The 27020-nt window shown below is 39.0% G+C and overlaps 6 long non-coding RNA genes across 10 annotated transcripts; 4 read left to right on the top strand and 2 right to left on the bottom strand.

The window, feature by feature from the left end:
* Nucleotides 1-599: 599 nt before the first annotated feature.
* LOC115539999 (uncharacterized) lies at nt 600-8835 on the bottom strand. 2 transcript variants are annotated; one of them, XR_003976078.1, is made up of 3 exons: nt 8817-8835; nt 973-1048; nt 600-781 (listed from the first exon to the last, which is right to left on the bottom strand). It is a non-coding gene; the product is annotated as an uncharacterized LOC115539999 (long non-coding RNA). The 2 variants fall into 2 exon arrangements; XR_003976077.1 differs by lacking the exon at nt 8817-8835 and having other exon boundaries at nt 973-1067.
* On the top strand, nt 5679-26702 carry LOC115540003 (uncharacterized). The gene is made up of 2 exons (XR_003976086.1): nt 5679-5746; nt 26594-26702. It is a non-coding gene; the product is annotated as an uncharacterized LOC115540003 (long non-coding RNA).
* Nucleotides 9164-11428, top strand: LOC115540001 (uncharacterized). 4 transcript variants are annotated; one of them, XR_003976083.1, is made up of 3 exons: nt 9164-9662; nt 9800-9859; nt 10155-11428. It is a non-coding gene; the product is annotated as an uncharacterized LOC115540001 (long non-coding RNA). The 4 variants fall into 4 exon arrangements; XR_003976084.1 differs by having other exon boundaries at nt 10177-11428; XR_003976082.1 differs by having other exon boundaries at nt 9825-9859.
* Nucleotides 11289-13803, bottom strand: LOC115539998 (uncharacterized). Its single transcript, XR_003976076.1, has 4 exons — nt 13786-13803; nt 13284-13419; nt 12209-12285; nt 11289-11556 (listed from the first exon to the last, which is right to left on the bottom strand). It is a non-coding gene; the product is annotated as an uncharacterized LOC115539998 (long non-coding RNA).
* Nucleotides 15434-17615, top strand: LOC115540002 (uncharacterized). Its single transcript, XR_003976085.1, has 3 exons — nt 15434-16784; nt 16948-16982; nt 17299-17615. It is a non-coding gene; the product is annotated as an uncharacterized LOC115540002 (long non-coding RNA).
* Nucleotides 23911-24825, top strand: LOC115540004 (uncharacterized). Its single transcript, XR_003976087.1, has 3 exons — nt 23911-24067; nt 24231-24265; nt 24584-24825. It is a non-coding gene; the product is annotated as an uncharacterized LOC115540004 (long non-coding RNA).
* Nucleotides 26703-27020: the final 318 nt, after the last annotated feature.

Here is a 27020-nt window from a genome sequence, read left to right on the forward strand (position 1 = left end):
AAGTAGGCCTAATGCTGACAGATCACTAAATCGGGAAAACAGATTATTAAGTCGGGAAAACAGATCACTAAATCTGGCAAACAGATATTTTTTTTTTTCCCATATGTCACCAGAGGGGCTCTTCCATGCGTTCTTGACCTTTAATTTTGCTCGGACCCTGTTATTCACCGATGGCGGGTGTATTTTATTTTAAGTTTATTTTTATATTATTTTAGGTCATTAATAGGCTAAGGTTTTGTGTGAGACAATTCAGTGGAAAAAAAAACGACAAAACAAAATGTATTCTCCTTAAACAAAATGAAACGGGTTTGTTCTGGAAAGAATAAATGGACTAAGTGAGTTGACCTAGATTTAAATAATCTGCGCTTCGCATAACCGCTTCAAATCGCTTTGAGAAGAACATCAGGCGAACAGATCTACTGATCTGGTCTTTGTTGATAACCTGGATAAATTAAATTAATTGAGCCAATAGAATACCATTGACTGTCAAACCGATGACATATTTGCAATTATTTTTAAATTAAATTCATATAGGCCTACCATTTCCAATGTGATGCATGAGTCAAATAGACAGTTTAAGAGATCACACATCTAGAATATGAGGGTCTAGGCCTACGCGTTTAATGTTTAGATGATATCACTCTATAGTGAATCACTTGATGGCCTGAAGGGAAACAGCCCAACATAGAAGCGCGCGCTCGTCTTTGATTCCTCGTCGTCGTCTTCGTTGTCGTCGTGCGTCCGTCGGGTCACGTTGTGGGCGCCCCCTGGACGCGGTCCCCTGAAAGGAGCAGAGGACAGAATATGAACAAAGAATGTTACGTTAAAAAGATATATGTAGCGGAAACACACCAAAGATTTCCTCCTTAACAACCATTAAAACCATTAAAACTCAAGTAATTCGAGTAAACAAATTAAAGGCTGTATTATCGAGAAAACGCACGCGGTGACGTTCCGGCTCAGGTGACTGACCTCCAGCTCGGCGCTACACCATCACCGGAACTGATTTCTGCTCCCATCACTTCTCGATCAGGTCGAGCACGATCTCCTGGCACGATATAGTAAATACGTTTAAATGAGCTGTTTTTGTATACATGTGTTCATAGTGCATGTGTGAGTGGATGTCAGCATTAACCGGGACAGTGTCTCCGTTTATAAATCTGGTTTTGTAAAGTTTGACGATAGTTTTTAAAATGTTTAGGCCTACTGCGTTTCAAACAGGGAGATTGACACCAAAATAAAAAACATTTCCTTAGGCTATAGTCTTCCATTTAGTCGGTGGTTGAAAGCCTATAGGCCTGTTTAGATCCAATTTATTGAAATTTAAAGAAAAGTAGCCTAGGCATTTACATATTATTGATGCAGAAGCAATCATAATACTAATACTACTAGTATTAGTGCTACAAAAGTAATCATAATAATATATATATATATATATATCATATGAAAATATTATTATAATAAATTACAATCAATAAATTATAATAAATCACTATGGGTCAGAAGATCACTGAAAGTCAGAAGAAACTTACATTTACCCCTGAACAATAATGAATAATTAGAAGCACATAGGTTCAAGTTCCCACCATAAAGTAAATAATGTATCTAATTGATGTATCATTTGTTGTCTTTTTTTATTATTAGCTTGATCCAACCTCGCACCATAATCGACGTAAAAATCAATTAATTAGATTGCCTTTGAAATGTGAAAGAGTTCCATCAGCAGACTCTGACAAACACAAATAAAAGAAGCAGACAATATTGACGTTTTAAAGTACACAGAAAAAAAAATCCTTAGATGTGTTGAAATTACAAAACCTTCCCTGGTTTAATAATGATGATTACAACCTGCCTCTTGCTGCGGAAGGGCTGCTTAGCAACGCTCTCCTTCATGATGGGATTGGCATCTGGTCATAGCAACAAAAATACAAATACACACCAACGTGTTCTCTTATGAATGTCCTTGTTACGTACATTCACCAGATCACCTGGCAAGCAAAGTATAATCCTAAAATCGGATGTATTTTAGCAAACTTTCAGAATCCTCCTAATTATTAGCCAGAGTAGGTTAAAGATGGTCTTTATTTCAATGTTTGTAACTGGGCTTTGAGGAAAGAGTGGGCTATTGGAAAATCCTGCTGCTATTTCCCAGTACTTCTAGGTGTTGGTGTGTCTTGTGCAGGATGATAAACTACGGTCAGTAAGGGGCTGCTCATTCCCCAAAGCTATAGTCCCAGGGGAGGCTCCCACAAGAGGCTGACCCGCTCTACCTCTCTGCTAGGAGGATGTGTGAGAATGAGGCTAGCTCGGTCAAGGGCTGCGCGGTGTAGCCCAAACCCCCATAGCCCTTCCCAGCGACGTGACAAACCACACTCTCCAAACACAGTTTGCACTATTTAATATTATTTTGCTATGGTTTACTGTCATGGCTTCTCTCTTTATCCTTATCTTAACGTTTAGAACTTATCCAAATCTTCTTTTTTTATTATTAAAGTAGCCATTTTATCGTATAGGCCTATTTGCGTTATTATGTTATTTAATGTAAATATTTGTATTATGTAAGTGATTATACATGATGCATTTTATTAAATGCACAGCCCTGTTTTTTTGGAATTAATAACCGGACAACAAATGTTGACACAAAACGAGCACACAACCCAAACATGCATCAGCATTCTGTATCAAATGGAAAATTGTTTAGCCTAATCGTTATGTCCCCCAAACATATGATATATTTCCTTAATGCTAAATAGTTTTTATGTACATTGAGTAATACATGCAGGCCCGGTTCCAGAACAGAATGCCTTGGGGTGCATCTGAGATTACAGGGGGTGCACCAGTACTGTACTAAAACCAGCTACCCAGCTTCAGTTCAGACTTCGCTTTTTTACACACAGGCCTTTCTACCATAGACAAGCACTTCTGCGTAGTTCTACTGACATGTTGGGACAACAATCATTTACTGTGCTTAAAAGATGGTATCATATCATGTCTTGTGATGTGGAGAACATTTCAGCTGCAACATTAGCTTATTGATATCTTAGATAGCTTTGAATATGAGATAGGTTTTTGATATGTGTGATGTGTGAGGTGTAAAAAATAACCGAATTCTCAAAAAAAAACATGTGACTGCAATTCAAATATAACGTTTATTTTTTATAAATATTTCGAGTGTGTTATTGCTTTATACAACAGTTATACTAGTAAAATGTACTGTTAATAATAATGATTGACAATAGATTGTGATTTGTTTGTTTAAGGCCAGACATGGCAGGTGAATAGGGTAAAAATTTTAAATACAAGGGATCACCATGAAACTTTACCAGTTGATTACATACATCATTATAAGAAAAAAAATGTATTACAAGTTTTTGAATTTTGCATATTTAATTATGCTAATCAGGCGGAATCTTATTAAATATGCACGTTTTTGCATATATTTCCGGTGCATGAATCTTAAACTGTGATAAAGCCAGGACCAAAATTCTTTTTTTATTTTGTTTATTTATCAAATGACAAAAAATCCTCACATGGATTTTAAGATATCTGCTTTTATGACCTGGGAAATCAAAATATACCTGACCATGGCCTTAAAAACCCTATTTTCGCCATGATTTCCAGGTAAAATTACCCATAAATCTGGCCAGGAGCAATTTATAAATAAATCCATATGTAGATGTCTTCATAACAATGCTATGTGTGAAACTGGGAAGTGTGGTATACCTAGGTTCTACATAGGCTGAGAAATGTGCACCTAAAAATGGAAAAACACTCATTTTGAGAAAACGGACTTGAAAGATTCTTATGGCAAAGGCCAACCAAGCTTGAGAGCATACCACGTGATACATTCGAACCAATCGTCCGGTCGGAAATCGAGCCAGCCAATCAGATATCAGTTTTATATTGTGCAGCAGATCGAGTGCTTTCCAATGATACCACGGAACACATATGACAGAGACCGGCTGTAATTTGAAACGGTGCGTAATAAAGCAAACGTTTGGTGAATTTTCTGTAAAATTCAGAGGCGCAAGTTGACAAACTATAATAAAACAAACACCTAAAGTTTTGACATTTTTCTTTCTTTTGTGCGAAACATTACATGTTAATGGTGCAAAATAGCCCAAAATATCAAAATTGACCAGTGACTGAAAAATCGATGATTTTGCCTGCCGTGTCTCGCCTTAAAACGAATGAAATTGCTTCCAGCAACAAAAATAGATCCCCATTCCCCACTGAGTGGACTGTTGCCAAGCAACATATAAACAAAACACCATACATAAATGCGGAGTGATTTTGTCAGTTTGGTGAACAGTCAGAGTGATGTTGGACGCTCATATCTCAACGGTATTCAATGGATATTGTCACAAGTTTAATTACAATTTGTTTTGTGAGCAAGTATTTTATTCTTTTTATCATATTTATAAAAAAATATATATTTTTTATTTTATTTATTTTTTTCAATTGAGGGTGCAAACAGTTTTTTTGGGGGTGCAATGCATGCTTATGCACCCTCGTAGAACCGGGTCTGAATACATGACATGTTGTATGTTATATCTATGTTATTATATACATCTCAACTGAATTTGCATTCTTCATGAGGCCCAAAATGATAGACGTACAGTATATTGCTGTGTTTGTTCTGTGAACCTATCTGTGCAAACTGCAGCCAAGATCAGGAAAACGAAAACCAGCGCAAATGTCTTCATGTTGTTCACCTTTGCTTCCCGAGGCTGTAGTACTCTAAGACACTGTCTGCAGGTCGAAGTGGTTAAATACCCCCACGTCACTGACACCCATAACACCGAGATAAAAAAAAAAAAAAAGAATTACATAGTTAGAAAAAGAATACCGAGGGATTATGGCCATGTTAATTTTAATATTAATTTCATTCAATGTATCGTGTGTTCTTATGAAAATTTGGTGCATAATTCAATATCATAATTCCTGCGACGCATTCGACAAGTAAATCAAGAATGTTTATCCAGGGTGTAATTTATATTTTCACCACCAGGTGGAAATGACCTTTCAATTCTGTACTTTTTTTGACAGCTCAATTCAATTAAAGTTATTACAAATAAAATCCACACCAGATTACGAGCACACATGCAAGGACGCATATGAACACACACCAAACTACACCAAAATAGGCCTACCTTCACTTGACCAATTCAGAAACCAGAAACGTGTAATATTTTGTTGAATACGATATGTCTCTATATCATTGGTGGCTAAGGTATAGGCCTATATCAGATCAATGCATCGAAAAACAAATATCATTGCGACAATTAATTTATAACGGACGGACAGCTCTCAATGTTTACTGCGTTTCAAACAGGGAGAATGACACCAAAATAAAAAAAAACATTTCCTTAGGCTATAATCTTCCATTTGGTCAGTGGTTGATGGTCTATAGGCCTGTTTAGATCGAATTTATTGAAATTGAAAGAAAAGTAGCCTAGGCCTTTAAGTATTATTGGTGCAGAAGCAATCCTAATACTAATACTAGTAGTATAAGTACTACAAAAATAATGATAATAATTATAAGATGTAATAAGATATAGATAATGTAATGATAATATTATTATAATACATTTTGATTAATGAATCACTTTGGGTCAGAAGATCAATGAAAGTTAGAAGAAATGTACATTTACCCCTGAACAATAATTAATAATTATATCACTAGGTTCATGTTCCCACCATGAAATAAATAATGTATCTAATTGATGTATCATTTGTTTTGTCTGTCTTTATTATTAGCTGGATCCAACCTTGCACCATAATCAACATAAAAATCTAATAATTATTTCCATTGAAATGTGAAAGAGTTCCGTCAGCAGAATCTGACAAACACAAATAAAAGAAGCAGACAATATTGACGTTTTAAAGTACACAGAATAAAAAATCCTTAGATGTGTTGAAATTCCAGATGTTCCTCTGATGATGCAACCGTCGACCTTTGATCTCTGTGATCCTTACCCTCATTGGCTCGTCAGGAACGGCCAAATAAACACCAACGTGTTTGCTTATGAATATCCTTGTTAGGTATATTCACCACATCTCCTGGCAAGCAAAGTATATTCGTAAGATTCGACTCATTCATATTGCATGTATTTTACAAACATCAGGAATCCTCCTAATTATTAGCCAGAGTAGGTTAAGGATGGTCTTTATTTCAATGTTTGTAACTGGGCTTTGAGGAAAGAGTGGGCTATCGGAAAATCCAGCTGCTATTTTCCAGTACTTTTTGGTGTTGGCGTATCTTGCATGATGATAATCTATGGTCAATAAGGGGCTGGTCATTCACCAAAGCTATAGTCCCAGGGGAGGCTCCCCCCCCACACACACACATCCACAAATACATCCACAGATGCCCCTTCCGATAGAGCCGGGGGGACCTATGAGATCGAAAAATATGCATGGGTTTCAATCGAGAGAAAGTAATTATCTTCTGGTCTTATTTTTTTATCTGATTTTTCATGTCAAGAGTTTGACCGTTTATTGTGAAATTGTTCAGTCTTAGGCTGTAGAGAAAACACAATGGCCCTCATTTATCAAACGAACGTAGAAATGAGCGCAAATCTGAACGCATGATTCATCTTACGATAGGACCCACGTGAGATTTACGAAACCTTCGTATCACACCAATCCCAGCGTACGAAGGATCTTGGTATTGATAAATACGGCGGCTGAGATCGATCGTAATTAACGTAACACGCCCATATAAAAGCACGTCTTCAGAAGTCTCGCCCCTAACTTCTACGACATGGAGAAACGTCCAACGGTAAAATAGAGGAATTTTTCCGAGACCCAAATGGAGACGCTCGGGTCACTGGTGGATGCGAACCGTCTGGTTTTATTTGGTAGCCTAAAAGCTGGCATTAAAGGCCAGCAAAAGAATGCTATATGGAAGGAAATAACTGTTGCAGTGAATAGTGTTTCCAATGTTCGTCGGGCTACGGAAGAGGTTTGTTAATTAAATTGATTAAATAATAAATTAAATGTAGGGTACAACTTCTGTTATCCAGCTTAAAACATTTCACATATATGCTATTGTTTGCATTCCGTTAAAGTTATTTAATTCCGAATAAGGTGAAGAAAAAATGGTCCGACATGAAGCTCAGCACCAAAACACGTGTTGCGGCTGTGAAGCCGGCCAAGCAAGAAACGGGAGGAGGCCGGTGCAGCGCGACTGCAGCGTAACTCACCGAGATGACTCTGACCATGTAGTGCGCCCTGATGTAGACGATGCCCAACGTTGCTATTTTGGAAAATAAAATAATCGTGCGTGCCCCCAGGCCATCGGGCTACCATGTTCAGGATTGACATTCTGGCATCGCAAATAATCGGAACATTAACTGAATGGTAGCTTTTGCGGTTGATGTACGCGTAATCATTAATAGATGGTACATACGCACATGGGTACAATCAACCGCACCAATCACATTTGGAAACCTAGCAATAGGCCTAGCATAAAAATCCCGTTTGATTCCAGTTTGCTGATCGTTATTATATGGGAATTTAATATAACGTTCGGAGAGGGACATTATAGCTGCCAAAACTGCTGGCATGGTTCGGCTAATACTTGGCTGGGAAATAGCAGACCTGTCCCCGATCTCCCGCTGCAACTGTGGCTCCAAAGCATTGCATAGCTCCATCTGGAGATGCCTTGGGAGACGAAAACGACTCAAGAGCCATTCATCGCCCTCCTTAAAAAAATCGGCGCAGTCTCTCGTCTGTGCGTTGAGGTCCTTAACAGAGCCAGATCTGCCATCGCTGAGACACGACCACCTATTTGGCAAAGCTCCTGTTAATAGACAGCTGAATAAACATTTCACCTGTCACATTCTAATTATTTTCATAGCAATACTGTTTTTAATTAGGCCTGACTTGATTGTAATTGTTTGAACGGCTGGGCTAATTCCAATTTATTTAGTAATTGAACATGGGCTACTTGTGCTGCACTATTCATCATTGAAATACCCGTATGTTGCGCCAAAAAAACTTGCGTACACGAGCTCAGACCTGACGTGAGATTTCATCCTAGCCTGCGCTCACGTTCAAATTGATAAATACCAAGCTCAACGTTGAAATGAGCGTACGTCCATTTTACGCACGTTTTCTGTCGTACGCTCGTTTGATAAATGAGGGCCAATGAGAAAGACTACATGTCTCATGTGTGCCGTCACGCTCCCTGCGACTGACTTGGACAAGACCAACAATCTCTCCATCGGCATAACTGAAACCCTCCACGTGCCCCAACTTATAATGGACATTATCAAACTTCTCCACGTAAATGTTTAGTTTTCTTTGCATGAAAAAGTATCATTTAAATCCACAAAGAACATATGTGTAATCCGGGGCATATAAAGACTGGGTCCAGAAAATATTAACTTTCGCTCCATTGAAAACCATTCATATTTTTCGATCTCATAGGTCCCGTGCATGGGCTCTACCGGAAGGGGCGTGACTTTGGCACTAGGAAGAACGAGATTTTTGGGGGGGGGGGCTACAGGAAACAGAAGTGTCCATTCATGCACAGCCCTGTTTTTTTGGAATTAATAACCAGAGAACAAATGTTAACACAAAACGACCACACAGGCCAAGCTGATTGGCCTAATCGTTATGTCCCCCAAATATAAGATTTAACGTTTTCTTAAAACTAAATAGTTTGTTTGTACATTGAGTAATACATGAAATGTAATATATTATATGTATACATACTATATGTGTAAATCTCAACTGAATTTTCATTCTACCTGAGGCCCAAAATGATAGACGTTCAGTATATTGCTTTAATTGTTCTGTGAACCTACCTGTGTAAACTGCAGCCAAGATCAGGAAAACGAAAACAAGCACGAATGTCTTCATGTTGTTCACCTTTGCTTCCCGAGGCTTTAGTACTGTAAGACACTGTGTGCAGGTCGAGGAGGCTCTACTACTGTAAGACGATGTCTGCAGGTCGAGGTGGTTAAATACCCCCCATGTCACTGACAGCCAGAAAAAACAGATTTAAATAAAAAAATAATTACATACTAATAGTGGCAACTGGTCAGTAGGGGCAAGTGGGGCTCGGCCCCACCTACTCTCACAAGAAAAAAAGAAAAAAAGGAAATATATAAAATGAATTATATACATATATATAAAAAATCTCCCCAGAAAGTACTGTCAAATAATAAATTCGGCGCTTTTAGTTCATTTTTAGTCGACCCTAGCTTGCTTCTTCAGACGGATTTCGTCTGGAAGGGCAAGAGTGGCTCGAGCCTCATCAGCCCAATGTAATGTGTATTGGACTTGAAAAATTGAAATGCGTATGCTCAGAGTGTTCCTCTGTTGAAATCGACGCAGGTTATTACTTCTGGTGGGGCTGGCACCACCGGGACCGCCATGGACATATATGGTTCGTTCCACAACGTTGTAATTTCATATTTCACCGTTCATTGGCTGTAGTGTGTGACGTTGTGATGAGTCATGACTCGAGTGACCTCCCACCTCACGTGCCGCGCGCGAGAAGTCCTGTAGCGAAGAAGAGAAGGAGATGGATAACTTTGCTAACAAACGCGTCGGAGGCACACAAACGAAAACGAGTCGACAACATGAATGAGGTAGATCATCTATTGGAGCACAAATTTGAGACCCTGAGCATGGCGGAAAAATTAGAGGTAAAACGCCTCATGTCTTCCCTTTTCAGTCTATTTATGTTTTTCCCGTCTTATATGTTCCCACTCCTGGCCTGCACCTTGTCGTGGTGAGTGGGCTTTAAACCAAGACAGGCCATTCTGAATCTTTTGTTTCACAGCTATTATCTTTGATTTCTCCTCCAGGACACTGCCTAGGCCTACGGGAGGTGTACTCCATGGTAAAATGATATTGGGTTCTTATAGTAGCTCTTACAGCTGTTTGCAGTAGTATCATTTTATTCTGAGGTTTACGGGAGCTTAGTTTAGAGTTGAACAACTTTTAAAACTATACTTTCATCATTGCAATGTTTTGATGTCAACAATAAAAGATTAAAAACTACATTAATGTACTTTATTAATTAAATATACATATGTGATACAAGGCGAACAGTCACTTAGTTCAAAAACAAAAAGGCCAGCATACTGAATAGTGTAAAAGTATATATTTATTTGTAATGGTTGTGATGGCCCCAGTACCTACCTGCTGTCCTGGCAGGTCCTTGTTGGTGGAGCTGAGGGCTGAATAGAGAATGGGAAACGCAAGCCAGGGCTACAAACAGCATGGTGGGACACTGACACGTAAGTAAGACCAATGATGGAAGCTCAATCTCTATTTTGAAATACTTTTGCTTTTTTATGAAAATTACCAATTCTATTTGTAATATATTAGGTCTGTAACTTTTTCCCAAAATGAATTTCAAGAGAGAGAGAGAGAGAGAGAGAGAGAGAGAGAGAGGGAGAGAGGGAGAGGGGAGAGAGGGAGAGAGGGAGAGAGAGGGAGAGAGCGCTTTATGCACTAATATTACAAGGTTGTTGGTTGTCTTTAACTGTCGCCCTCTGGTATCCTGGGGGGTTTTTGCGTTGCTTTGAGCGACCGAGTTCTACCTTTCATCCCATTGATTGGCGTGCGTGCGTGTTTGTGTGTGGTGTATGAAGCGAGAGACCCTGATTGGTCCCGTGGTCCTTTAGGCAAAGTGGGCGGGACTTTGTTCCGTTCTAGCCTATTAACCGAGATCCTGTCCTGCATCTGGAGCAGGCTTGGTGTGAGTGATCCACATACCTTGTGGTAACCATGGTGATGTAGATGTACGCCCCCCCTCCCCCGTAGCCCACTCAGAAATCGGTAGTAGAATCCGTAGGCTAGTATTAGTTAAGGGAGTTTTATATGTGAAATATCGTGCATAAAGCTGTGTCTCACCCACTCTACTTGTCTGTCTGTCTGTGTCTCCCGGTCTCTCTGTCTCTCTGTCCCTGTCTCTCTCTATTTCTGCCTCCCTTTCTCTGTATCTCTCTGACCCTCCCTCCCTCCCTCTCTCTGTCCCTCCCTCCCTTTTGTGAGACAGTTCAGTGAATAAAAACAACAAAACAAAATGTATTTCCCTTAAACTAAATGAAACCGGTTTGTTCTGGAAAGAATAAATAGACGAAGGGAGTTGACCTAAGGGTAGAAAATAGATTTAAATAAACCATCTGCGCTTCGCATAACCGCTTCAAATCGCTTTGAGAAGAAAATCAGGCGGACAGATATACTAACCTGGTCTCTGTTGATAACCTGGATAAATTAAATTAATTGAGCCAATTGAATACCATTGACTGTCAAACCGACGATATAGTCATGTTTGCATTTATTTTTTAATTAAATTCATACACAATTTCCAATGTGATGCATGAGTCAAATAGACAGTTTAAGAGATCACACACCTAGAATATGAAGGTCAAGGCCTATGCGTTTAATGTTTAGATGATATCACTCTATAGTGAATCACTTGATATAGGCCGGGTTAGTGGCGTTCCGGCGTACAGGTGACTGACCACCAGCTCGGCGCTAGACCATCACCGGACCGGTGGGCTCCCAGGACCTCAGGACCAAATCCATCTGGAACGAGACAGTAAATACGTTTAAATGAGGTGTGTTTGTATACATGTGTTCACAGTGCATGTGTGAGTGGATGTCAGCGTTTACTGGGACAGTGTCTCAGCTCAGTGTATAAATCTGGTTTTGTAAAGTTTGACGATAGTTTTCAAAATGTTTACTGCGTTTCACACAGGGAGATTGACACCAAAATCAAAAACATTTCCTTAGGCTATATTCTTCCATTTGGTCAGTGGTTGAAAGTCTACAGGCCTGTTTAGATCCAATTCATTTAAATTTAAAGAAAAGTAGCCTAGGCATTTACGTATTATTGATGCAGAAGCAATCACAATACTAATACTACTAGTATTAGTACTACAAAAATAATGATTATATATATATATATATATATATATATATATATATATATATATATATATATATATTTATTATTAGCTGGATCCAACCTTGCACCATAATCACCGTAAAAATCAAATAATGAGATTCCCTTTGAAATGTGAAAGAGTTCCACCAGTAGACTCTGACAAACACAAATAAAAGAAGCAGACAATGTTGACGTTTTAAAGTACACAGAAAAAAAAATCCTTAGATGTGTTGAAATTACAAATGTTCCTCTGATGATGTTTCCGTCGACCTTTGACCTCTATGAACTTACCCACTCGTAGGTATTATCCATCCTCTTGCTGCGGAAGAGCTGCTTAGCAACGCTCTCCTTCATGATGGGATTGGCATCTGGTCATAGCAACAAAAATACAAATACACACCAACGTGTTCACTTATGAATGTCCTTGTTGTGTACATTCACCATCTCCTGGCAAGCAAAGTATAATCGTACGATTTGACTCATATTCATTTTGCATGTATTTTAGCAAACATTCAGAATCCTCCTAATTATTAGCCAGAGTAGGTTAAAGATGGTCTTTATTTCAATGTTTGTAATTGGGCTTTGAGGAAAGAGTGGGCTATTGGAAAATCCTGCTGCTATTTCCCAGTACTTCTAGGTGTTGGTGTGTCTTGTGCAGGGTGATAAACTACGGTCAGTAAGGGGCTGCTCATTCCCCAAAGCTATAGTCCCAGGGGAGGCTCCCACAAGAGGCAGACCAGCTCTACCTCTCTGCTAGGAGGATGTGTGAGAATGAGGCTAGCTCGGTCAAGGGCTGCGCGGTGTAGCCCAAACCCCCATAGCCCTTCCCAGCGACGTGACAAACCACACTCTCCAAACACAGTTTGCACTATTTAATATTATTTTGCTATGGTTTACTGTCATGGCTTCTCTCTTTATCCTTATCTTAACGTTTAGAACTTATCCAAATCTTTTATTTATTATTAAAGTAGCCATTTTATCGTATAGGCCTATTTGCGTTATTATGTTATTTAATGTAAATATTTGTATTTTGTAAGTGATTATACATGATGCATTTTATTAAATGCACAGCCCTGTTTTTTTGGAATTAATAACCGGACAACAAATGTTGACACAAAACGAGCACACAACCCAAAGGTGCATCCGCATTCTGTATCAAATGGAAAATTGATTAGCCTAATCGTTATGTCCCCCAAACATAAGATATATTTCCTTAATGCTAAATCGTTTGTATGTACATTGAGTAATACATGACATGTTGTATGTTATATCTGTTATTATATACATCTCAACTGAATTTGCATTCTTCATGAGGCCCAAAATGATAGACGTACAGTATATTGCTGTGTTTGTTCTGTGAACCTACCTGTGCAAACTGCAGCCAAGATCAGGAAAACGAAAACCAGCGCAAATGTCTTCATGTTGTTCAGCTTTGCTTCCCGAGGCTGTAGTACTTTAAGACACTGTCTGCAGGTCGAGGTGGTTAAATACCCCCCACGTCACTGACACCCATAACACCCGAGATCAAAAAAAAAAAAGAATTACATAGTTAGAAAAAGAATACCGAGGGATTATGGCCATGTTAATTATAATATTAATTTCATTCAATGTATCTTGTGTTCTTATGAAAATTTGGTGTATAATTCAATATCATAATTCCTGCGACGCATTCGACAAGTAAATCAAGAATGTTTATCCAGGGTGTAATTTATATTTTCACCACCAGGTGGACATGACCTTTCAATTCTGTACTATTTTTGACAGCACAATTTAATTACAGTTATTACAAATAAAATCCACACCAGATTAAGAGCACACATGCAAGGACGCATATGAACACACACCAAAATACACCAAAATAGGCCTACCTTCACTTGACCAATTCAGAAACCAGAAACGTGTAATATTTTGTTGAATTCATGGAAATCGTGTTTATTTTCTTTAAAGTCATACGATATATCTCTTTATCATTGGTGGCTAATGTATAGGCCTATATCAGATCAATGCATCGAAAAACAAATATCATGGCGACAATTAATTTATAACGGACGGACAGCTCTCAATGTTTACTGCGTTTCAAACTAAAATAAAAAAAATAAAATAAAAAACAACATTTCCTTAGGTTATATTCTTCCATTTGGTCAGTGGTTGAAGGTCTATAGGCCTGTTTAGATCGAATTTATTGAAATTTAAAGAAAAGTAGCCTAGGCCTTTACGTATTATTGGTGCAGAAGCAATCCTAATACTAATACTACTAGTATGAGTACTACCAAAATAATGATAATAATTATAAGATGTAATAAGATATATATGATGTAATGATAATATTATAATACATTTTGATTAATAAATCACTTTGGGTCAGAAGATCAATGAAAGTTAGAAGAAATTTACATTTACCCCTGAACAATAATTAATAATTATATCACTAGGTTCAAGTTCCCACCATGAAGTAAATAATGTATCTAATTGATGTATCATTTGTTTTGTCTTTCTTTATTATTAGCTGGATCTAACCTTGCACCATAATCAACATAAAAATCAAATAATTATTTCCATTGAAATGTGAAAGAGTTCCGTCAGCAGAATCTGACAAACACAAATAAAAGAAGCAGACAATATTGACGTTTTAAAGTACACAGAATAAAAAATCCTTAGATGTGTTGAAACTCCCGATGTTCCTCTGATGATGCAACCGTCGACCTTTGACCTCTGTGATCCTTACCCTCATTGGCTCGTCAGGAACAGCCAAATAAACACCAACGTGTTTGCTTATGAATATCCTTGTTAGGTATATTCACCAGATCTCCTGGCAAGCAAAGTATATCCGTAAGATTTGACTCATTCATATTGCATGTATTTTACAAACATTCAGAATCCTCCTAATTATTAGCCAGAGTAGGTTAAAGATGGTCTTTATTTCAATGTTTGTAACTGGGCTTTTAGGAAAGAGTGGGCTATCGGAAAATCCAGCTGCTATTTTCCAGTACTTTTTGGTGTTGGTGTGTCTTGCATGATGATAAACTATGGTCAATAAGGGGCTGCTCATTCACCAAAGCCATAGTCCCAGGGGAGGCTCCCCCCCCCCACACACACACACACATCCACAAATACATCCACAGATGCCCCTTCCGATAGAGCCCATGGGACCTATGAGATCGAAAAATATGTATGGGTTTCAATGGAGGGAAAGTAATTATCTTCTGGTCCCAGTCTTTATATGTCCCGGATTACACATATGTTGTTTATGGATCTAAATGATAAAGTTTGACCGTTTATTGTGAAATTGTTCAGTGTAAGGCTGTAGAGAAAACACAATGAGAAAGACTACATGTCTCGTGTGTGCCGTCACGCTCCCTGCGACTGACTTGGACAAGACCAACAATCTCTCCATCGGCATAACTGAAACCCTCCACGTGCCCCAATTTATAATGGACATTATCAAACTTCTTCACGTCAATGTTTAGTTTTCTTTGCATGAAAAATTATCATTTAAATCCACAAAGAACATATGTGTAATCCGGGGCATATAAAGACTGGGACCAGAAAATATTAACTTTCTCTCCATTGAAACCCATTGATATTTTTCGATCTCATAGGTCCCGTGCATGGGCTCTACCGGAAGGGGCATGAATTTGGCACTAGGAGGAACGAGATTTTTGGGGGGGCTACAGGAAACAGAAGTGTCCATTCATGCACAGCCCTGTTTTTTTGGAATTAATAACCAGAGAACAAATGTTAACACAGAACGACCACACAACCCAAACATGCATCAGCATTCTGTTTCAAATGGAAAACTGTTTGGCCTTATCGTTATGTCCCCCAAATATAAGATTTAACGTTTTCTTAATACTAAATAGTTTGTTTGTACATTGAGTAAAACATGAAATGTAATATACTATATGTATACATACTATATGTGTAAATCTCAACTGAATTTTCATTATACCTGTGGCCCAAAATGATAGACGTTCAGTATATTGCTTTAATTGTTCTGTGAACCTACCTGTGTAAACTGCAGCCAAGATCAGGAAAACGAAAACCAGCGCGAATGTCTTCTGGTTGTTCGCCTTTGCTTCCCGAGGCTTTAGTACTGTAAGACACTGTGTGCAGGTCGAGGAGGCTCTGCTATTGTAAGACAATGTCTGCAGGTCGAGGTGGTTAAATACCCCCCACGTCACTGACACCCAGAAAAAACAGATTTAAATAAAAAGATAACTACGTACTAATAGTGGCAACTGGTCAGTAGGGGCAAGTGGGGCTCGGCCCCACCTACTCTCACAAGAAAAAAAGAAAAAAGAAAAAAAGGAAATATATAAAATGAATTATATACATATATAAAAAATCTCCCCAGAAAGTACTGTCAAATAATAAATTCTGCGCTTTTAGTTCATTTTTAGTCGACCCTAGCTTGCTTCTTCAGACGGATTTCGTCTGGAGGGGCAAGAGTGGCTCGAGCCCCATCAGCCCAATGTAATGTGTATTGGACTTGAAAAATTGAAATGCGCATGCTCAGAGTGTTCCTCTGTTGAAATCGACGCAGGTTATTACTTCTGGTGGGGCTGGCACCACCGGGACCGCCATGGACATATATGGTTCGTTCCACAACATTGTAATTTCATATTTCACCGTTCATTGGCTGTAGTGTGTGACGTTGTGATGGGTCATGACTCGAGTGATCTCCCACCTCACCTCACGTGCCGTGCGCGACTCGAGAAGTCCTGTAGCGAAGAAGAGAAGGAGATGGATAACTTTGATAACAAACGTGTCGGAGGCACACAAACGAAAACGAGTCGACAACATGAATGAGGTAGATCATCTATTGGAGCACAACTTTGAGACCCTGAGTCTGGCGGAAAAATTAGAGGTAAAACGCCTCATGTCTTCAGCTTTTCAGTCTATTTATGTTTTCCCCGTCTTATATGTTCCCACTCCTGGCCTGCACCTTGTCGTGGTGAGTGGGCTTTAAACCAAGACAGGCCATTCTGAATCTTTTGTTTCACAGCTATTATCTTTGATTTCTCCTCCAGGACACTGCCTAGGCCTACGGGAGGTGTACTCCATGGTAAAATGATATTGGGTTCTTAGTAGCTCTTACAGCTGTTTGCATTAGTATCATTTTATTCTGAGGTTTACGGAAGCTTAGTTTAGAGTTGAACAACTTTTAAAACTATACTTTCATTATTGCAATGTTTTGATGTCAACAATAAAAGATTGAAAAACTACATTAATGTACTTTATTAATTAAATATACATATCTGATACATGGCGAACAATCACTTAGTTCAAAAACAAAAAGCCCAGCATACTGAATAGTGTGAAAGTATATATTTATTTGTAATGGTTGTGATGGCCCCAGTACCTGCCTGCTGTCCTGGCAGGTCCTAGTTGGTGGAGCTGAGGGCTGAATAGAGAATGGGAAACATCAAGCCAGGGCTACAAACAGCATGGTGGGACACTGACACGTAAGTAAGACCAATGATGGAAGCTCAATCTCTATTTTGAAATACTTTTGCTTTTTTATGAAAATTACCAATTTTTTTTGTAATATATTAGGGTTGTAACTTTTTCAAAAATGAATTTCGAGAGAGAGAGAGAGAGAGAGAGAGAGAGAGAGAGAGAGAGAGAGAGAGAGAGAGAGAGAGAGAGAGAGAGAGAGAGAGAGAGAGAGAGAGAGAGAGAGAGAGAGAGAGAGAGAGAGAGAGAGAGAGAGAGAGAGAGAGAGAGAGAGAGAGAGCGAGCGCGAGAGAGCGAGAGCTTTATGCACTATAATTACCAGGTTTGGTGGTCTTTAACTGTCGCCCTCTGGTATCCTGGTGGGTTTTTGCGTTGCATTGAGCGCCCGAGTTCTACCTTTCATCCCATTGATTGGCGTGTGTGTGTGTGGTGTATGAAGCGAGAGACCCTGATTGGTCCGGTGGTCCTTTAGGCAAAGTGGGCGGGACTTTGTTCTGTTCTGGCCTATTAACCGAGATCCTGTCCTGCATCTGGAGCAGGCTTGGTGTGAGTGATCCATATACCTTGTGGTAACCATGGTGATGTACGCCCCCACCCCCCCCCCCCCCCTCCCCCAGGATTAGAAGCAACCCAGTAGGCCTCGGGCAGATAGTTCCCTCGTAGCCCACTCAGAAATCGGTAGTAGGATCCGTAGTATTAGTTAAGGGAGTTTTATAGGTGAAATATCGTGCATAAAGCTGTGTCTCACCCACTCTACTTGTCTGTCTGTCTGTCTGTGTCTTCCGGTCTCTCTGTCCCTGTCTCTCTCTATTTCTGCCTCCTTTTCTCTGTCTCTCTCTCCCTCCCTCCCTCCCTCTCTCCCTCCCTCCTTCCCTTTTGTGAGACGGTTCAGTGAATGAAAACGACAAAACAAAATGTATTTTCCTCAAACTAAATGAAACCGGTTTGCTCTGGAAAGAATAAATAGACTAAGGGAGTTGACCTAAGGTTAGAAAATAGATTTAAATAAACCATCAATTAAATTAATTGAGCAAATTGAATACCATTGACTGTCAAACCGATGATATAGTCATATTTGCATTTATTTTTTAATTAAATTCATACACAATTTCCAATGTGATGCATGAGTCAAATAGACAGTTTAAGAGTCCACATACTTAGAATATGATGGTCTAGGCCTACGCGTTTAATGTTTAGATGATATCACTCTATAATGAATCACTTGATATAGGCCGGCAGGGAAACAGCCCAACATAGAAGCGCGCGCTCGTCTTTGATTCCTCATCGTCGTCTTCGTTGTCGTCGTGCGTCCGTCGGGTCACGTTGTGGGCGCTACCTGGACGCGGTCCCCTGAAAGGAGCAGAGGACAGAATATGAACAAAGAATGTTATGTTAAAGGAACCCCTAAATCAAATAAATGAAAATAGCGGAAACACACCGAAGGTTTCCTCCTTAACAACCATTAAAACCATTAAAACTCAAGTAATTCGAGTTAACAAATTAAAGGCTTTATTATCGAGAAAACGCCGCGGTGGCGTTCCGGCTTACAGGTGACTGACCTCCAGCTCGGCGCTAGACCTCCACCGGCTCCCAGGACCTTTCCCTCCGGACCAAATCCATCTGGACCTATACAGTAAATACGTTTCAATGAGGTGTGTTTGTATGCATGTGTTCATAGTGCATGTGTGAGTGGATGTCAGCGTTTACTGGGACAGTGTCTCGGTGTATAAATCTGGTTTTGTAAAGTTTGACGATAGTTTTTAAAATGTTTACTGCGTTTCACACAGGGAGATTGACAGCAAAATCAAAAACATTTCCTTAGGCTATATTCTTCCATTTGGTCAGTGGTTGAAAGTCTATAGGCCTGTTTAGATCCAATTCATTGAAATTTAAAGAAAAGTAGAGGCATTTACGTATTATTGATGCAGAAGCAATCATAATACTAATACTACTAGTATTAGTACTACAAAAATAATGATTATGATTATATATATATATATATATATATATATATATATATATATATATATATATATATATATATAATTTATTATTAGCTGGATCCAACCTTGCACCATAATCACCGTAAAAATCAAATAATGAGATTCCCTTTGAAATGTGAAAGAGTTCCACCAGTAGACTCTGACAAACACAAATAAAAGAAGCAGACAATGTTGACGTTTTAAAGTACACAGAAAAAAAGAATCCTTAGATGTGTTGAAATTACAAATGTTCCACTGATGATGTTTCCGTCGACCTTTGACCTCTATGAACTTACCACCTCGAAGACTTTATCCTGCCTCTTGCTGCGGAAGAGCTGCTTAGCAACGCTCTCCTTCATGATGGGATTGGCATCTGGTCATAGCAACAAAAATACAAATACACACCAACGTGTTCACTTATGAATGTCCTTCTTGTGTACATTCACCATCTCCTGGCAAGCAAAGTATAATCATACGATTTGACTCATATTCATTTTGCATGTATTTTAGCAAACATTCAGAATCTTCGTAATTATTAGCCAGAGTAGGTTAAGGATGGTCTTTATTTCAATGTTTGTAACTGGGCTTTGAGGAAAGAGTGGGCTATTGGAAAATCCTGCTGCTATTTCCCAGTACTTCTAGGTGTTGGTGTGTCTTGTGCAGGGTGATAAACTACGGTCAGTAAGGGGCTGCTCATTCCCCAAAGCTATAGTCCCAGGGGAGGCTCCCACAAGAGGCTGACCAGCTCTACCTCTCTGCTAGGAGGATGCGTGAGAATGAGGCTAGCTCGGTCAAGGGCTGCGCGGTGTAGCCCAAACCCCCATAGCCCTTCCCATGCAGCGACGTGACAAACCACACTCTCCAAACACAGTTTGCACTATTTAATATTATTTTGCTATGGTTTACTGTCATGGCTTCTCTCTTTATCCTTATCTTAACGTTTAGAACTTATCCAAATCTATTATTTTTTATAAAAGTAGCTATCTTATCGTATATTTGCGTTATGTAATTTAATGTATTATTTAAGTGATTATGCATGATGCATTTTATGAAATGCACCGCCCTGTTTTTTTGGAATTAATAACCGGACAACAAATGTTGACACAAAACGAGCACACAACCCGAACATGCATCAGCATTCTGTATCAAATGGAGAATTGATTGGCCCAATCGTTATTTCCCCCAAATATAAGATTTAACATTTCCTTAATGCTAAATAGTTTGTATGTACATTGAGTAATACATGACATGTTATATGCTATATCTATATTATTATATACATCTCAACTGAATTTGCATTCTACATGAGGCCCAAAATGATAGACGTACAGTATATTGCTGTGTTTGTTCTGTGAACCTACCTGTGCAAACTGCAGCCAAGATCAGGAAAACGAAAAAAACCAGCGCAAATGTCTTCATGTTGTTCACCTTTGCTTCCCGAGGCTGTAGTACTTTAAGACACGTTCTGCAGGTCGAGGTGGTTAAATAGCCCCCACGTCACTGACAGCCATAACACCGAGATCAAATAAAAAAAGAATTACATAGTTAGAAAAAGAATACCGAGGGATTATGGCCATTATAATTATAATATTAATTTCATTCACTGTATCTTGTGTTCTAATGAAAATTTGGTGTATAATTCAATATCATAATTCCTGCGACGCATTCGTCAAGTAAATCAAGAATGTTCATCCAGGGTGTAATTTATATTTTCACCACCAGGTAGAAATGATGTTCAATTCTGTACTATTTTTGACAGCTCAATTTGATTAGTTATTACAAATAAAATCCGCACCAGATTACTGGCACACATGCAAGGATGCATACGAACACACACCAAACTACACCAAAATGGACCTTCACATGACCAATTCAGAAACCAGAAACGTGTAATATTTTGTTGAATTCATGGAAATCGTGTTTATTTTCTTTAAAGTCATACGATATGTCTCTATATCATTGTTGGCTAAGGTATAGGTCTATATTAGATCAATGCATCAAAAAAAAATATCATGGCGACAATTATTTTATAACGGACGGACAGCTCTCAATGTTTACTGCGTTTCAAACAGGGAGAATGACACCAAAATAAAAAAACTACATTTCTTTAGGCTATATTGTTCCATTTGGGCAGTGGTTGAAAGTCTATAGGCCTGTTTAGATCGAATTTATTGAAATTTAAAGAAAAGTAGCCTATAGGCATAAGTGCTACAAAAATAAGGATAATAATTATAAGATATAATAAGATATACGTATATATAATATAATGATAATATTATGATAGAAAATTATGATTAATAAATCACAGGCCATTAAATCACTTTGGGTCAGAAGATCAATGAAAGTTAGAAGAAACTTAGCCTACATTTTCCCCTGAACAATAATTAGGTTCAAGTTCCCACCATAAAGTAAATAATGTATCTAATTGATGCATAATTTGTTTTGTCTTTCTCTATTATTAGTTGGATCCAACTAATAATCGACATAAAAATAAAATAATTATTTCCATTGAAATGTGAAAGAGTTCCATCAGCAGAATCAACACAAATAAAAGAAGCAGACATATTGACGTTTTAAAGTACACCGAAAAAAATATCTTTAGATGTGTTGAAATTCCAAATGCTCCTCTGATGATGCAACTGTCGACCTTTGACCTCTGTGATCCTTACCCTCATTGGCTCGTCAGGTTGGCCGGCCTTAGCCGGCCGTTCCTGCCAGATGTCTATGGTTCCTGCCTCTTGCTGCGGAAGAGCTGCTTAGCAACGCTCTCCTTTATGATGGGATTGGCATTTGGTCATAGCAACAAAAATACAAATACACACCAACGTGTTCACTTATGAATGTCCTTGTTATGTATATTCACCAGATCTCCTGGCGAGCAAAGTATATTCGTAAGATTTGAGTCATATTCATATTGCATGTATTTTACAAACATTCAGAATCCTCCTAATTATTAGCCAGAGTAGGTTAAAGATAGTCTTTATTTCAATGTTTGTAACTGGGCTTTGAGTAAAGAATTGGTTATTTCAAAATCCAGCTGCAATTTACCAGTACTTTTTTGTGTTGGTGTCTCTTGCACGATGATAAACTATGGTCAATAAGGGTCTAGCCTATGCATTTAATGTTTAGATGATATCACTCTACAGAAATCACTTGATATAGGCCGGCAGGGAAACAGCCCAACATAGAAGCACGCGCTCGTCTTTGATTCCTCATCGTTGTCTTTGTTGTCGAAACTCTCCACATGCCCAAACTTATAATGGACATTATCAAACTTCTTCACGAAAAAGTTTAGTTTTCTTTGCATGAAAGATTATTATTTAAATCCACAAAGAACATTTATGTTTAACCCGGGGCATATAAACACTGGGGCACAAAATTAATTACTTTCTCTCGATTGAAACCCATTCATATTTTTCGATCTCATAGGTCCAATGGGCTCTACCGGAAGGGGCATGACTTCGCCATAGGAGGAAAGAGTTTTTTTGGGGGGCTACAGGAAACAGAAGTGTCCGATCATGCACAGCCCTGTTTTTTTGGAATTATTAACCAGAGAACAAATGTTGACACAAAACGACCACACAACCCAAACATGCATCAGCATTCTGTATCAAATGTAAAACTGATTGGCCTAATCGTTATGTCCCCCAAATATAAGATTTAACATTTTCTTAATGCTAAATAGTTTGTTTGTACATTGGGTAATACATGAAATGTAATATATTATATGTATACATACTATTATATAAATCTCAACTGAATTTTCATTCTACCTGAGGCCCAAAATGATAGACGTAGGCCTACAGTATTGCTGTAATTGTTCTACGAACCTACCTGTGTAAAATGCAGCTAAGATCAGGAAAACGAAAACAAGCACGAATGTCTTCATGTTGTTCACCTTTGCTTCCCGAGGCTTTAGTACTGTAAGACACTGTGTGCAGGTCGACGAGGCTCTACTACTGTAAGACACTGTCTGCAGGTCGAGGTGGTTAAATACCCCCCACGTCACTGACACCCAGAAAAAACAGATTTAAATAAAAAATAATTACATGCTAATAGTGGCAACTGGTCAGTAGGGGCAAGTGGGGCTCGGCCCCACGCCCCCACCTACTCTCACAAGAAAAAGAAGAAAATGAAAAAAGAAAAAATATATAAAATGAATTATATATATGTATATATAAAAAATCTCCCCAGAAAGTACTGTCAAATAATAAATTCGGCGCTTTTAGTTCATTTTTAGTCGACCCTAGCTTGCTTCTTCAGACGGATTTCGTCTGGAGGGGCAAGAGTGGCTCGAGCGAGCCCCATCAGCCCAATGTAATGTGTATTGGACTTGAAAAATTGAAATGCGCATGCTCAGAGTGTTCCTCTGTTGAAATCGACGCAGGTTATTACTTCTGGTGGGGCTGGCCGCACCGGGACCGCCATGGACATATATGGTTCGTTCCACTTCAGTGTAATTTCATATTTCACCGTTCATTGGCTGTAGTGTGTGACGTTGTGATGAGTCATGACTCGAGTGACCTCCCACCTCACCTCACGTGCCGCGCGCGACTCGAGAAGTCCTGTAGCGAAGATGAGAAGGAGATGGATAACTTTGCTAACAAACGTGTCGGAGGCACACAAACGAAAACCAGTCTTCAACATGAATGAGGTAGATCATCTATTGGAGCACAAATTTGAGACCCTGAGCATGGCGGAAAAATTAGAGGTAAAACGCCTCATGTCTTCTGTTTTTCAGTCTATTTATGTTTTTCCCGTCTTATATGTTCCCACTCCTGGCCTGCACCTTGTCGTGGTGAGTGGGCTTTAAACCAAGACAGGCCATTCTGAATCTTTTGTTTCACAGCTATTATCTTTGATTTCTCCTCCAGGACACTGCCTAGGCCTACGGGAGGTGTACTCCATGGTAAAATGATATTGGGTTCTTATAGTAGCTCTTACAGCTGTTTGCAGTAGTATCATTTTATTCTGAGGTTTACAGAAGCTTAGTTTAGAGTTGAACAACTTTTAAAACTATACTTTCATTATTGCAATGTTTTGATGTCAACAATAAAAGATTAAAAACTACATTAATGTACTTTATTAATTAAATATACATATCTGATACATGGCGAACAGTCACTTAGTTCAAAAACAAAAAGCCCAGCATACTGAATAGTGTAAAAGTATCTATTTATTTGTAATGGTTGTGATGGCCCCAGTACCTTGCCTGCTGTCCTGGCAGGTCCTTGTTGGTGGAGCTGAGGGCTGAATAGAGAATGGGAAACACAAGCCAGGGCTACAAACAGCATGGTGGGACACTGACACGTAAGTAAGACCAATGATGGAAGCTCAATCTCTATTTTGAAATACTTTTGCTTTTTTATGAAAATTACCAATTTTATTTGTAATATATTAGGGCTGTAACTTTTTCAAAAATGAATTTCATGAGAGAGAGAGAGAGAGAGAGAGAGAGAGAGAGAGAGAGAGAGAGAGAGAGAGAGAGAGAGAGAGAGAGAGAGAGAGAGAGAGAGAGAGAGAGAGAGAGAGAGAGAGAGAGAGAGAGAGAGAGAGAGAGAGAGAGAGAGAGAGAGAGAGAGAGAGACTAATATTACCAGGTTTGGTGGTTGTCTTTAACTGTCGCCCTCTGGTATCCTGGTGGGTTTTTGCGTTGCATTGAGCGACCGAGTTCTACCTTTCATCCAATTGATTGGCGTGCGTGTGTGTGTGTGGTGTATGAAGCGAGAGACCCTGATTGGTCCGGTGGTCCTTTTGGCAAAGTGGGCGGGACTTTGTTCTGTTCTGGCCTATTAACCGAGATCCTGTCCTCTGGAGCAGGCTTGGTGTGAGTGATCCATATACCTTGTGGTAACCATGGTGATGTACGCCCCCCCCCCCCCCCCCCCCCCCCGGATTAGAAGCAACCCAGCAGACCTCCGGCAGATAGTTCCCTCGTAGCCCACTCAGAAATCGGTAGTGGGATCCGTAGTATTAGTTAAGGGAGTTTTATGGGTGAAATATTGTGCATAAAGCTGTGTCTCACCCACTCTACTTGTCTGTCTGTCTGTGTCTTCCGGTCTCGCTGTCTCTCTGTCCCTGTCTCTCTCTATTTCTGCCTCCCTTTCTCTGTCTCTCTCTCCCTCCCTCCCTCTCTCCCTCCCTCCCTCTCTCTGTCCCTCCTTCCCTTTTGTGAGACGGTTCAGTGAATGAAAACGACAAAACAAAATGTATTTTCCTTAAACTAAATGAAACCGGTTTGCTCTGGAAAGAATAAATAGACTAAGGGAGTTGACCTAAGGTTAGAAAATAGATTTAAATAAACCATCAATCAAATTAATTGAGCAAATTGAATACCATTGACTGTCAAACCGATGATATAGTCATATTTGTATTTATTTTTTAATTAAATTCATACACAATTTCCAATGTGATGCATGAGTCAAATAGACAGTTTAAGAGATCACACACCGATCACACACCGATCACACAGCGATCACACACCGTGACTCGTCGTGCGTCCGTCGGGTCACGTTGTGGGCGCCACCTGGACGCGGTCCCCTGAAAGGAGCAGAGGACAGAATAAGAGCAAAAAAATGTTACGTTAAAAAAATATATATAGCGGAAACACACCAAAGGTTTCCTCCTTAACAACCATTAAAACCATTAAAACTCAAGTAATTCGAGTAAACAAATTAAAGGCTGTATTATCGAGAGAACGCTGCGTTGACGTTCCGGCTCAGGTGACTGACCTCCAGCTCAGCGCTAGGCCGTCACCAGGCCGCTTCTGCTCGCGGCCAGTCTCGGTTCAGGTCCAGGAAGATCTGGCACGATACAGTAAATACGTTTAAATGAGCTGTGTTTGTATGCATGTGTTCATAGTGCATGTGTGAGTGGATGTCAGCGTTTACCTGGACAATGTCTCGGTGTATAAATCTGGTTTTGTAATGTTTGACGATAGTTTAAATGTTTACTGCGTCGCACACAGAGATTGAAACCAAAAGAAAAAACATTTCCTTAGGCTATATTCTTCCATTTGGTCAGTGGTAGATCCAATTTATTGAAACTTAAAGAAAAGTAGCCTAGGCATTTACGTATTATTGATGCAGAAGCAATCATAATACTAATACTACTAGTATTAGTACGACAAAATAATAATATATATATATCATATTATGATAATATTATAATGAATTATAATTAATAAATTATAATAAATCACTATGGGTCAGAAGATCACTGAAAGTTAGTTAGTTAGTTTTTTATTATTAGCTTGATCCAACCTCGCACCATAATCAACGTAAAAATCAATTAATTAGATTTCCTTTGAAATGTGAAAGAGTTCCATCAGCAGACTCTGACAAACACAAATAAAAGAAGCAGACAATATTGACGTTTTAAAGTACACAGAAAAAAAAATCCTTAGATGTGTTGAAATTACAAAACCTTACCTGGTAGAATGATGATTACAACCTGCCTCTTGCTGCGGAAGAGCTGCTCAGCAACGCTCTCCTTCATGATGGGATTGGCATCTGGTCATAGCAACAAAAATACAAATACACACCAACGTGTTCTCTTATGAATGTCCTTGTTACGTACATTCACCATCTCCTGGCAAGCAAAGTATAATCCTAAAATCGGATGTATTTTAGCAAACTTTCAGAATCCTCCTAATTATTAGCTTT

The sequence above is a fragment of the Gadus morhua genome, chromosome 3 (genome assembly GCF_902167405.1).
Source record: "Gadus morhua chromosome 3, gadMor3.0, whole genome shotgun sequence".
NCBI classification, from domain to species: domain Eukaryota; kingdom Metazoa; phylum Chordata; class Actinopteri; order Gadiformes; family Gadidae; genus Gadus; species Gadus morhua.